The following is a 9806-nucleotide window of genomic DNA, read 5'->3' as shown; positions in this document are numbered from 1 at the left end:
ATGGACAAGGAGCACATGGCAAATTGCAGTCGGCAAAGTGCAGTCCATCAGGGCCACAGCCTGAGCAGGCAAGAGCAATAAAATCATTGGAAGAGAGAGAGATTGGGGGAACTGGAAAGTTCCTTGTTGGAAGAATCAACCACATGGACTGCAATCATGCAGAATTAAGGCTGAAGTGGTGATGGAGAGAGTGACAGAAGCAGGAGTCCCGATCACTGACAAGTGAGCAGTCAGCAGATGGCTGCAGCCAGTGGCAGAGGGAGATGCCATCTGACGAGACGAGGCAAAGCTGAGGCATTTAGAGGGGTCCAGCAGGAAAGGGAAGCAGCAGGAGGGACTCCTGCCCCACCTCCAGGTCCAGCAGGGTGTGTCCTAGAAGGAACAGTGGAACAGCCCAAGGGTTTGGGCAGGAATGAGACATGCAGAGGATATCGTGGATACTCGGACACCTGTGGGGATCTGGAAGGAGGCAATGAGGAACTACCGGGAATTCCAGGGCATCCATGGTAACTGACACACGTGTGGGTGAGAGGCACGCAGAGGCGAGTCATGGTGGACACAGGGCCAGTGTGTGTGTTGACACTGAGTGCTGGGACCCAGGAGGGGATCCGGATTCCCTCAAACCCCTGCTGAGGGAGGCCTTCCCCCCAGCCGCCACGCCTCTCTCCAGAGCCTCATTGAAATCCTTCTTGGTGGCCGGTAGGAGACTGGGAGAGGTGTGTTCCCCACTAGGCATGGGAATGCTTTACTTCAAGCACTCAGGGTACATTCTAGACCCTTGTTAATAGGTGCAAAGATGTCAGGAATCCACGAAAGATGCCGCTTAGATGGATGAACAACAGAATAAAGATGTCATTCTCCCTACATTAAGCTATAAATGCAATCCAGTTGCCATAAAACTACAGGTGGGTGTTTTAGTAGACTTATTTTAATTTTAACATGGAAGAAGAAAGGACTATGAAGATCTAGGTTGGGCCAGACATGGTGGCTCACGCCTGTAATCCCAGCACTTTGGGAGGCCAAGCCTGGTGGATGACTTAAGCTCAGGAGTTCAAGACCAGCCTGGCCAATATGGTGAAACCCCACCTCAACTAAAAATACAAAAATTAGCCTGATGTGATGGTGTGTGCCTGTAATCCCAGCTACTCAGGAGGCTGAGCCAGAGAATCGCTTGAACCCAGAAGGCAGAGGTTGCAGTGAGCCGAGATCATGCCACTGCACTCCAGCCTGGGCAACAGAGCCAGACCCTGTCTCCAAAAAAAAAAGAGCTAGGTCAACTTTGAAAAAGCGAAGTGAGATTGGGTGCAGTGACTCACACCCATAATCCCAGCACTTTGGGAGGCCAAGCTTGGTGAATAACTTAAGCCCAGGAGTTCAAGACCAGCCTGGACAAAATGGTGAAACCCCATCTCCAATATATACAAAAATTAGCCAGGTGGTAAGAAACACAGGGTCGTGGCCCCTTTGGACTTGGCCCCAGACAACCGGGGTTGTGGCCAGGACACTGGCCCGGACCATCCACATAGGCGCCCAGCAGCTGCAAGACGCTGCAGGAGAGCAGGAAGCTGAAGAGAAGTCAGCAGCTCCCAGACACACACCAGCGTCAGCATCTACCCTCCCATTCCAGGAGAGGAGAGCTCTCTGAGGTGGGCAGGAAAGAAGTTTGAGGAGATCCCAGTCGCACACATTAAAGCATCCTACAACAACACACAGATCCAAGTGGTCTCTGCCAGGAACCAGCCCCTGCCCGTGCTTCCTGTGGCACAGAGGGATTTCGGAATGCCAAGAAGGGCACCAGCATCGCCGCACAGACAGCATGCGAAAGCTCTACAAAAGGGTGTGACCCACATCTGAGCTGTGGTGAAAGGCCTGGGGCCAGGATGCTTGTCTGCCATCAGCGGACTGACCATGGGGGGCCTGGAAGTGATCTCAGTCACAGACGACACCCCCATCCCGCACAAAGGCGGCTGTCCCAGGAAGGCTCGGAGGCTGTGGTGGGAAGGAAGCCTGCACTCAGACCTGGCCTCAAGCCTCAGCTCCAGTGGGACCTTGTAGAAAGCTCCCTGTCAGAGTTCTCTCTAGAATATGCCTGCTGGAGATCCTTCAGACCATAGAGTGAGCTTCGCCTCCTTACACAGTGGCCTTTGCTTGTACCTCCACCTGGATAGGTGTGCCCCAGAAGTGAGCTTTGCATCTCTTGGCAAGAGGGAGCTATGGGGGCAGCCGTGGCCTAGGCCCAACCTCTGCTCTGAAAAAGTAAAATATCTGTACCATCAAAAAAAAAAAAAAATTAGCCAGGCATGGTAGCGCATGCCTGTGGTCCCAGCTACTTGGGAGGATGAGGTGAGAAAGATCCCTTGAGCTTCAGAGACCAAGGCTGCAGTGAGCTGTGATTGTGCCACTGTGCTCCAGCCTTGGGGACAGGGCAAGGCCCTGTCTCAAAAAGAAAAAGAACAAGAAAAAAAAAGCAAAGTAAAATAGATTTGTTCTGCCAGGCATAAAGGCATACCTCAGAATTACAGTAATAAAAAGACAGCAAGCCAACTGCATAAAGTGGAAATTACATCAAGGAGACAAAATAGAGAGTACAGAGTGAAACCTGCGTCTGAAACTGAAAGGGATTTAACACAGGGTAAAGGGAAACAAAACTCAAACAGGAAAACGGGACATGGGTTAGTACATAGTACTGGAGAGACCATTAGCATATCAATCAAAATATGACTGAGTCTCCACCTAACGCACAAATCATCATGCGCTCCAGATGAATACGACACCTACCTGAGGAAGGTAAAGCAGTGACGGTAACAGAAAGGGATGTAAGAGAATATCTTTATGATTGACAGATAGGGTAGGACTTCTTAAAACTTTCAATGTACAGAAATATTAGTAAATTTGATTGTATGAAAATAAAGGAGTTTTGTTACAAAAGATCACCCCATGGACAAAAATAAATCCATGACCACAAATCTACAAGATAAAAAACAAAAGTGTAGAACCAAAAACCCGTGCAAAGCAACAAGGAAAGTCCAGCAACCCTACAGTAAAATGAGTAGAAGCGGTTTGCTGAAACGCAGCCAGATGAAAGGCAGCCCACATGGGGGGAATATTGGCCATCATTAATAGGCAGAGAAATGCAAATTAATACCATGGAAAATCACTTCACTCCTATTAGCCTGGCACAAATGCAGCAGCTGATGCCAAGCGCTGGCAGGAATGGAGGGACACTGGAACTGTGCCCACTGGTGGAAGGGGAGCCCAGGCACAGTCGGGCCCAGCTCACCAATATGGCCTCAGCACCCCAGGGCCTGGCATTTCTGATTCCAGGCCTAGAAATGTCCACACGGCCCCTTGTGGAGACACATTTGAGAACATTTGTCACAACTTTATTTGTAGGACAGAGAGCTGGACGCAACCTGTGTCCACTGCTGGAAGAAAGGATGGGTGAAATGATTTCCTCGGCGGGGACCGAGAAGTAGCTGGCCGGGAATAGTAGCACTGGCTTAAAGAAAATAAGAGACAGAGAGATTTACAACAATAATTTCATGCCCGTTTTTTAAATTACTACAAAACAATGATATCTGTTTTGTAGGAGCACATAACAAAATGATATCTATGAAACCCAAGGGGAGGAGAAGGGGGATGCTGCGGAGCCCAGGTCAAAGGAGCAGCCCGTCTGGGCTTGGCCATGACACCACACTCAACTCACCAAGCTCGTCCAGCTGGAGGCCGCGGCGGAATCCATCTCCACGGGGGTAAGTGGGGAGCAAACAGTGAGTGTACCTAAACCCTCAGAGCAGCGTCTGGTCTAAAGCCACCCTGGAAGCGTTGGGTAATTGTTGTTGCTGTTATACAGGAAATTAAAGGACAAAACAAGGGAGAGTCCTTGCATGAAGCCACACTGAAAACGTGCCAAGAAGCAAGGCGTGTGAAGAGCTCGGCCCTCTGAACCTGATGTCCAAGCGGGAATGAGAGAGAGATGGAGAGGAAGGGAGGAAGGAGACAGGGAGAGAGGGAAGGAGGAAGGAAGGAAAAAAGAGAAGAAAGGAGGGAAGAGAGAGAGAGAAAGAGAAAGGGAGAGAAAAAAAGGGAAGAGAAAAAGGAGGGAGGGAAAGGGCAAAGCAAAGAGGGAGAGGGAGGAAGTGAGAGGGAGGAGGAGGTCTTATAGGTAAATGGGGGTGAAGAGGATTTACTGGAAGAGGATTACAGGCTGAAATGAACCATTGCTGCTGGATGCCAACTGGTGAGAACAGATGCCACTTTGAAGGGCTCCTCCAATGAACCAGTGCTGCTGGATGCCAACTGGTGAGAACAGATGCCACTCTGAAGGGCTCCTCCAGCTGCAGGAACTAATACTTCAGTTTTGATTGCTGCTCTCCAGGAAGAGTCACAATGGGTCACATCCCCCGGCAACAGGCAATTTTGATTATTCACCAGACAGTAGCCCGGGAGTTGTCTCTTATTAGAATTGCTCAGGGTGATCTGTCTCGGGACATGGCAGTGTCTGCAGCCATACCTAAAACAGCCACAGAGTACCCTGTTTTCCACAACATCCTCTTATCCTTTGCCAAAGTTGGCAAATGCCATAAGTTGCTCAGTGGAAGCTCGGTGGGTATTGCTAGCAGCTGTGCCAATGTGCAGTCACGGCAGGTGGTGCGGAGCCACAGGCTGCTTGTCTTGCAAGAGCAGTACCACCTACAGAAGATAATGTTCCTCAATCTGACAACCAAACGATAAAGAGCCGGAGGTGGTATCTTTCCAGGTTCCTCCCCAAGATTCTCCCAGCATCTGCACCTTGTTTTCTGCCCTAGGAAGCTTGCTTTCTTGGGGGCTGGGTTGACCACACTCATATCCCTAGGGATCAAGAAGCTCCCTTGCTCTATGATTTCAAAATTAACTCAGCAAAGGGGAGCCCCGGCAGGGGACTGGAAGGAGGGAGGACAGTAAAATCTTGGCTTTATTCCCTTGCCCATCTCCTGCAGCGTGGCTGTGGTCACTGCCCCACTGAGGCACCTTCCCTAGAGAGTCTCTCCTTCCGAATCCCTTTGCTCATGTCCTCCCTCCCATCCCTTTGGTCCTAGGGATGGTAACAGCTGTTCCATCACCCTCCCTCTCCCTGCTACCACACAACCCTGGTGGTTTCCCCACACCTTTGTACCTGGTGGCTTTAAGCCTTCCTTAGGTTTCCCTAGTTTGAGTACGCTTTTCCTGCCTGCTGGGACACTGATTCTGGTGCCCTGTCGTTATGATAAGATCCGACTATGTCTGCTTCTATTCCTGGGCCCTGATACAGGCTTATTTCATGCCATCTTTTTTAAGAATCACTTATATCCCCAGTCATATTCATTATATATGCTGTGCTGAAGTCTGTTCTCAGTTCTTAAGATTTTCAAAGTCATCTTTTATTAAGCATTCACTATATTCCAAGTACTGCACCACACACTCCAAATACATTTTCTGGTTTAATTCACCCAACACCAATAATAGATGACATTGCCACCATCATTTTATAGATGAAGACTTTGAAACTTTTGGTAAGATCTCACAGCCAGTTAAGGATCTGCCTATCTTTGGGAAGCTACCAAGAATCTTTGATCAAGATCTTCATTGATTTTGCAACCCCATTTCAGGGGACATTTAGTTGGTGGTAAGTTTTCTCTCAGAGTGGCTAAGGAGCTTATAGCACTATTTCAAATTTCAGCCTCAGTGACGGGGACTCTGCACTGGCTGCTGGCCGCTCTCAGATTGTCAGAGTATTGAAAATGAGCCAATCTCTACTCAAAGTTTGGATATCTTTTGCCTTAGTCAAGAGGAGCAGGAAAAGAGAGATGGAGAAAGAGGAAACTGTGTAGTGATTGAGTAATGTCTCCCCAAAATTCAAGTCCACCTGGAATCAGAGCGTGACCTTATTGGAGAAATGAGGTCACCACAGGTGTAATGAAGTTAAAGATCTTGAGATGAGATGACCTAGTTTTAGGGTGGGCCTTAAACCCAGTGGCTGGTGTCCTTGTAAGAGGAAATGAGAAGACACAGAGACCAGAGGAGAAGGCCTTATGGGAATGGAGGTATAGACTGGAGGGATGCTGCCGTCAGCTGAGGAGCAAATGGGGTCACCAGCAGCTGGAGGAAGCCAGGAGGGACCCTCCCTAGAACCCTCAGTGGGATTGTAGCTCTGCCAATACCTCAGTGGCAGATTTCTACCCTCCAGAATTATGAGAGAATATATTTTCGCAGTTTTAAGTCACGAAGTTTATGATAATTTGTTACTCAGAAAACTAATACAGTTGGATTAAACAACCTGGAGACATGAACCTTATTTGAACCATCAGAGAAACAGTTTTGTCACCTAAAGCAAACAATCAATCGAAAAGAATAAAACAAGGTAAAGAAAACTTTGGCCATTATCTAGGAAATGCATATGGTGCGTTAAGCAATTACTTCTAAAGACTGGGAAAAGATGAGAGGAGAAAGAATAATTTTGTTTTTTGTGACATTTAGTTGTTGTTGTTGTTGTTGTTGTTGTTGTTTTTACCATGAACACGTATTAACATTTATAATTTATTTAAAAAACGATGCTGACATTAAAGGGGTTTGGGGTGGGAAGGCCTTACCTAATAGGTCAAGGGGCATTTGATGCAAACGTTCCTTACATCCCTGTTTGTTAATATCCCAATATAGTCCATGCCCACAGTTTGGGGTCTTCTCCCCTTCAACAAAGCTAGCAACCTTGTTTGGCTTGTCATTACACGTGTCAACAGTTAATCGGTGTTTTTAGAGGGTGCTGTGATTTGCCCGCGCCCTGTAGCTTTTGTTGCTGCATGACTGAGAGAGGGAGAGAGAGTCAGAGACACAAAGAAGAACAGAAAGAGAGAGACAGAGACAGAGTGAACTGGCAAATGCCTCTCTAGCCCCAGCCAGCTTTGTAGAGGTGCCACGGTCCTAACACTGGGACCTCTGAAGTCATCAGGAACCTAATAACACTCAATCCAGCTGGTTGTTTTCCTCAAGTATGTTGCCCAGGGTGATTCTTCAATTGATGTAGCCCTTAGGATGGGGACACAATGCCTACAGCCCAGAATCTCACAGGTCTCCCCATGCCAGCCCAAGGGAACACATGTAATTCAGAGCTACAAGCAGGAGTGAGGGATGGAGAGGCAGCACTTGCCTTAAGGCAATTAGAGGCCCCCTAATCTCACTAGGAACCACTTACTCCCAGTTTGAACGGAAGGCTTTCTAGGCACCATAAGCTGTGCAAGGCACTGCAGGCATATTGGTGTAGAATCCTCATATCACCCCTGTGGGTTCAGTACTAATATTCTCCACCGCTCTCTTGATGACACCAAGTATAGTGGTTCATTTTCACAATGCTATGAAGAAACATCTGAAATTAGATAATTGATAGAGAAATAAGGTTTTATTGACTCACTGTCCTGTAGCATATAGGAAGCATGGCTATATCTGCTCAGCTTCTGGGGAGGCCTCAGGAAACTTACAGTCATGGTGAAGGCAGAGGGAAGCCAGCACTTCTTACACAGACAAAGCAGGAGGAACAGAGAGCAAGGCGGCAGGTGCCACATACTTTAAAACAACCAGCTCTCATGAGAACTCGATCATGAGAACAGCGCTAGGAGGATGGTGCTAAATCATCCATGAGCGACTGCCCCTGTGATTCAGTCACCTCCCCACAGGCCCCAGCTCCAACACTGGGGGTTACAATTTGATATGAGATTTGGGCAGGGCCACAATATCACCAGGGCCTCCAAACCATATCACCAAGTCTTGCTCAAGGTCATTAAGCAGAAAAGCTGGGAGGTGAACTCTGCCCTTTCTCCTGTGCCCTGGAGCCTGAGGCATAAAACCACACAAGCCCCTGACCAGTCTCACCATTGCGACTTCAGGAAACAAAAGACAAGCCATCCACTAGAAGATGCAGTGAGACCTTCAACTGTTTCATTCTTGTCTTGAGGATCCACAGGGGCCCTGCTGGCAGAGAATCCCAGAGGCTTCAGGGCCCAGGTGGGGAAGAAATTCTTTGACTGTGGCTGATTCTCCTTGGCCTTCCCTTTTCCCTGTCCAGATGCCCAGGCAGGCAGCTGCTAAGGAACTCTGCTCCCCTCCAGCAAGGACGGCCAGGGTAAGCCACCTCCACATGCATTCCTGATCCTCAGCTGTAGGAAAAAGCACGCCTGTCTAGCCCCAGAGTAGGAGGCTTTGTACAAAGCAGGATGGCTGGCCAATCCCACAGTGAGTCCTACGGTGACCATTATGATACTAGGAATTAAGAAGACATCACTTAGGCAGGTAGCAAGCATATGGGAATCCTGGGTAAGGTGTTTCTTTTTAATGAAAAGCAGCCCTGAATTACTCCCCTTTCTAATGAAGAGCAGCCTGTAAATTCAAGCTACAGACATAGATACCTGCAGTTGTGCCAATCATGTTCAAGATGTCAGCCTCCACCTTCCCTTCTCTTTGTCAGCCACATGTAATGTAAGGAGCAGAGAAGATGGCACCAATCACCTGGAAATTTCATTTGCATAATAAGATTAGGGTGGGGAGACCAGCCTACCCCATGTGCTATGTAAAGGTCATACCTGATTGAACCAATCTATGAGCCCTATATACATCAGACACGGCCTCCTCAAACTGGGCTATAAAATCCAGTGCATTCATCACCAGCTGATCCTTTGTCTCTATGGAGAGAGCTGTTTCTCTTTCCCTTCTCTTCTGCCTGTTAAACCTTGGCTCCTAAACTCACATGTGTCCACGTCCTAAATTTTCCTGATGCACAATGACAAACCCCAGAATATATACTCCAGACAATGTACCTGCTGCAATTATAGTCCAGAAGTTGAAACTGACATCTTGAGTCACTTCAAAACAAGTCAAGAGTTAGGCTAACTCTCACTGTACTCTTCCATCGCCACATTCTATACTGTAATAATACTTTCCAAAAAAATATGCACACAGCCTGATTAGCTTAGCCATAGTTGAGCCATCAAGGGTAGACCTTGGCATATAAAACAGTGTTGAACCCTGGCTGGTCACAGTGCTAAGTACATTGCATAAATTATCTCATTTCACTCTCACAACATTCTAAGGTACTATTTTTAGCTCCATTTTAGAGCTGAAGAATCACCCAAAAAGAGGTTGAATCCTTCACCCAAAATTACTGTTATTAGTCCATTATCATGCTGCTGATAAGGACATACCTGAGACTGGGCAATTTACTAAAGAAGGAGGTTTAATGGGCTCACAGTTCCATATGGCTTGGGAGACCTCACAATCATGGCAGAAGAAAAAAATTCACATCTTACATGGCAGCAGCAAGAGAGAATGAGAGAGAAGCGAAAGCAGAAACTCATTATAAAACCATCAGATCTCGTGAGACTTACTCACTACCACGAGAACAGTATGGAGGAAGCCACCCCCGTGATTCAATTATCTCCCACCGGGTCTCTCCCACAACACTTGGGAATTATGGGAGTACAATTCAAGGTGATATTTGGGTGGAGACACAGACCTTACCATATCAAATGAATATCTGGAAAATAAGAAAACCAAGATCTGACCAAAAAGCGTAGGATTCTACCACTGTCACCTCCAAGGTAGATGTTGTTGTAAATCAAAATGAACTGGAATTCAGGCACATTTTTACTGTCACTAAAATTTCCAAACCAAACACTCCTCTTTCTCTAGAATTCAATATTAAACCTCTTTTCAGGTTCAGTGCCTCTAGTCCCATTTTATTAATTTGGAATCTATTTCCTCTTGAATTTATAACGCACTGATTATTTTACAGTTGTCAATAA

The 9806-nt window shown here is 47.3% G+C and overlaps 1 pseudogene; it reads left to right on the top strand.

Moving 5' to 3' along the window:
- Nucleotides 1–2063, top strand: LOC108302452 (annotated as a pseudogene).
- Nucleotides 2064–9806: the final 7743 nt, after the last annotated feature.

Source organism: Cebus imitator, unplaced genomic scaffold (assembly GCF_001604975.1).
Source record: "Cebus imitator isolate Cc_AM_T3 unplaced genomic scaffold, Cebus_imitator-1.0 Scaffold41, whole genome shotgun sequence".
Classification (NCBI taxonomy): domain Eukaryota; kingdom Metazoa; phylum Chordata; class Mammalia; order Primates; family Cebidae; genus Cebus; species Cebus imitator.
Note: the sequence above shows the minus strand (reverse complement) of the source record. Positions and strands in the feature narration are given on the sequence as shown.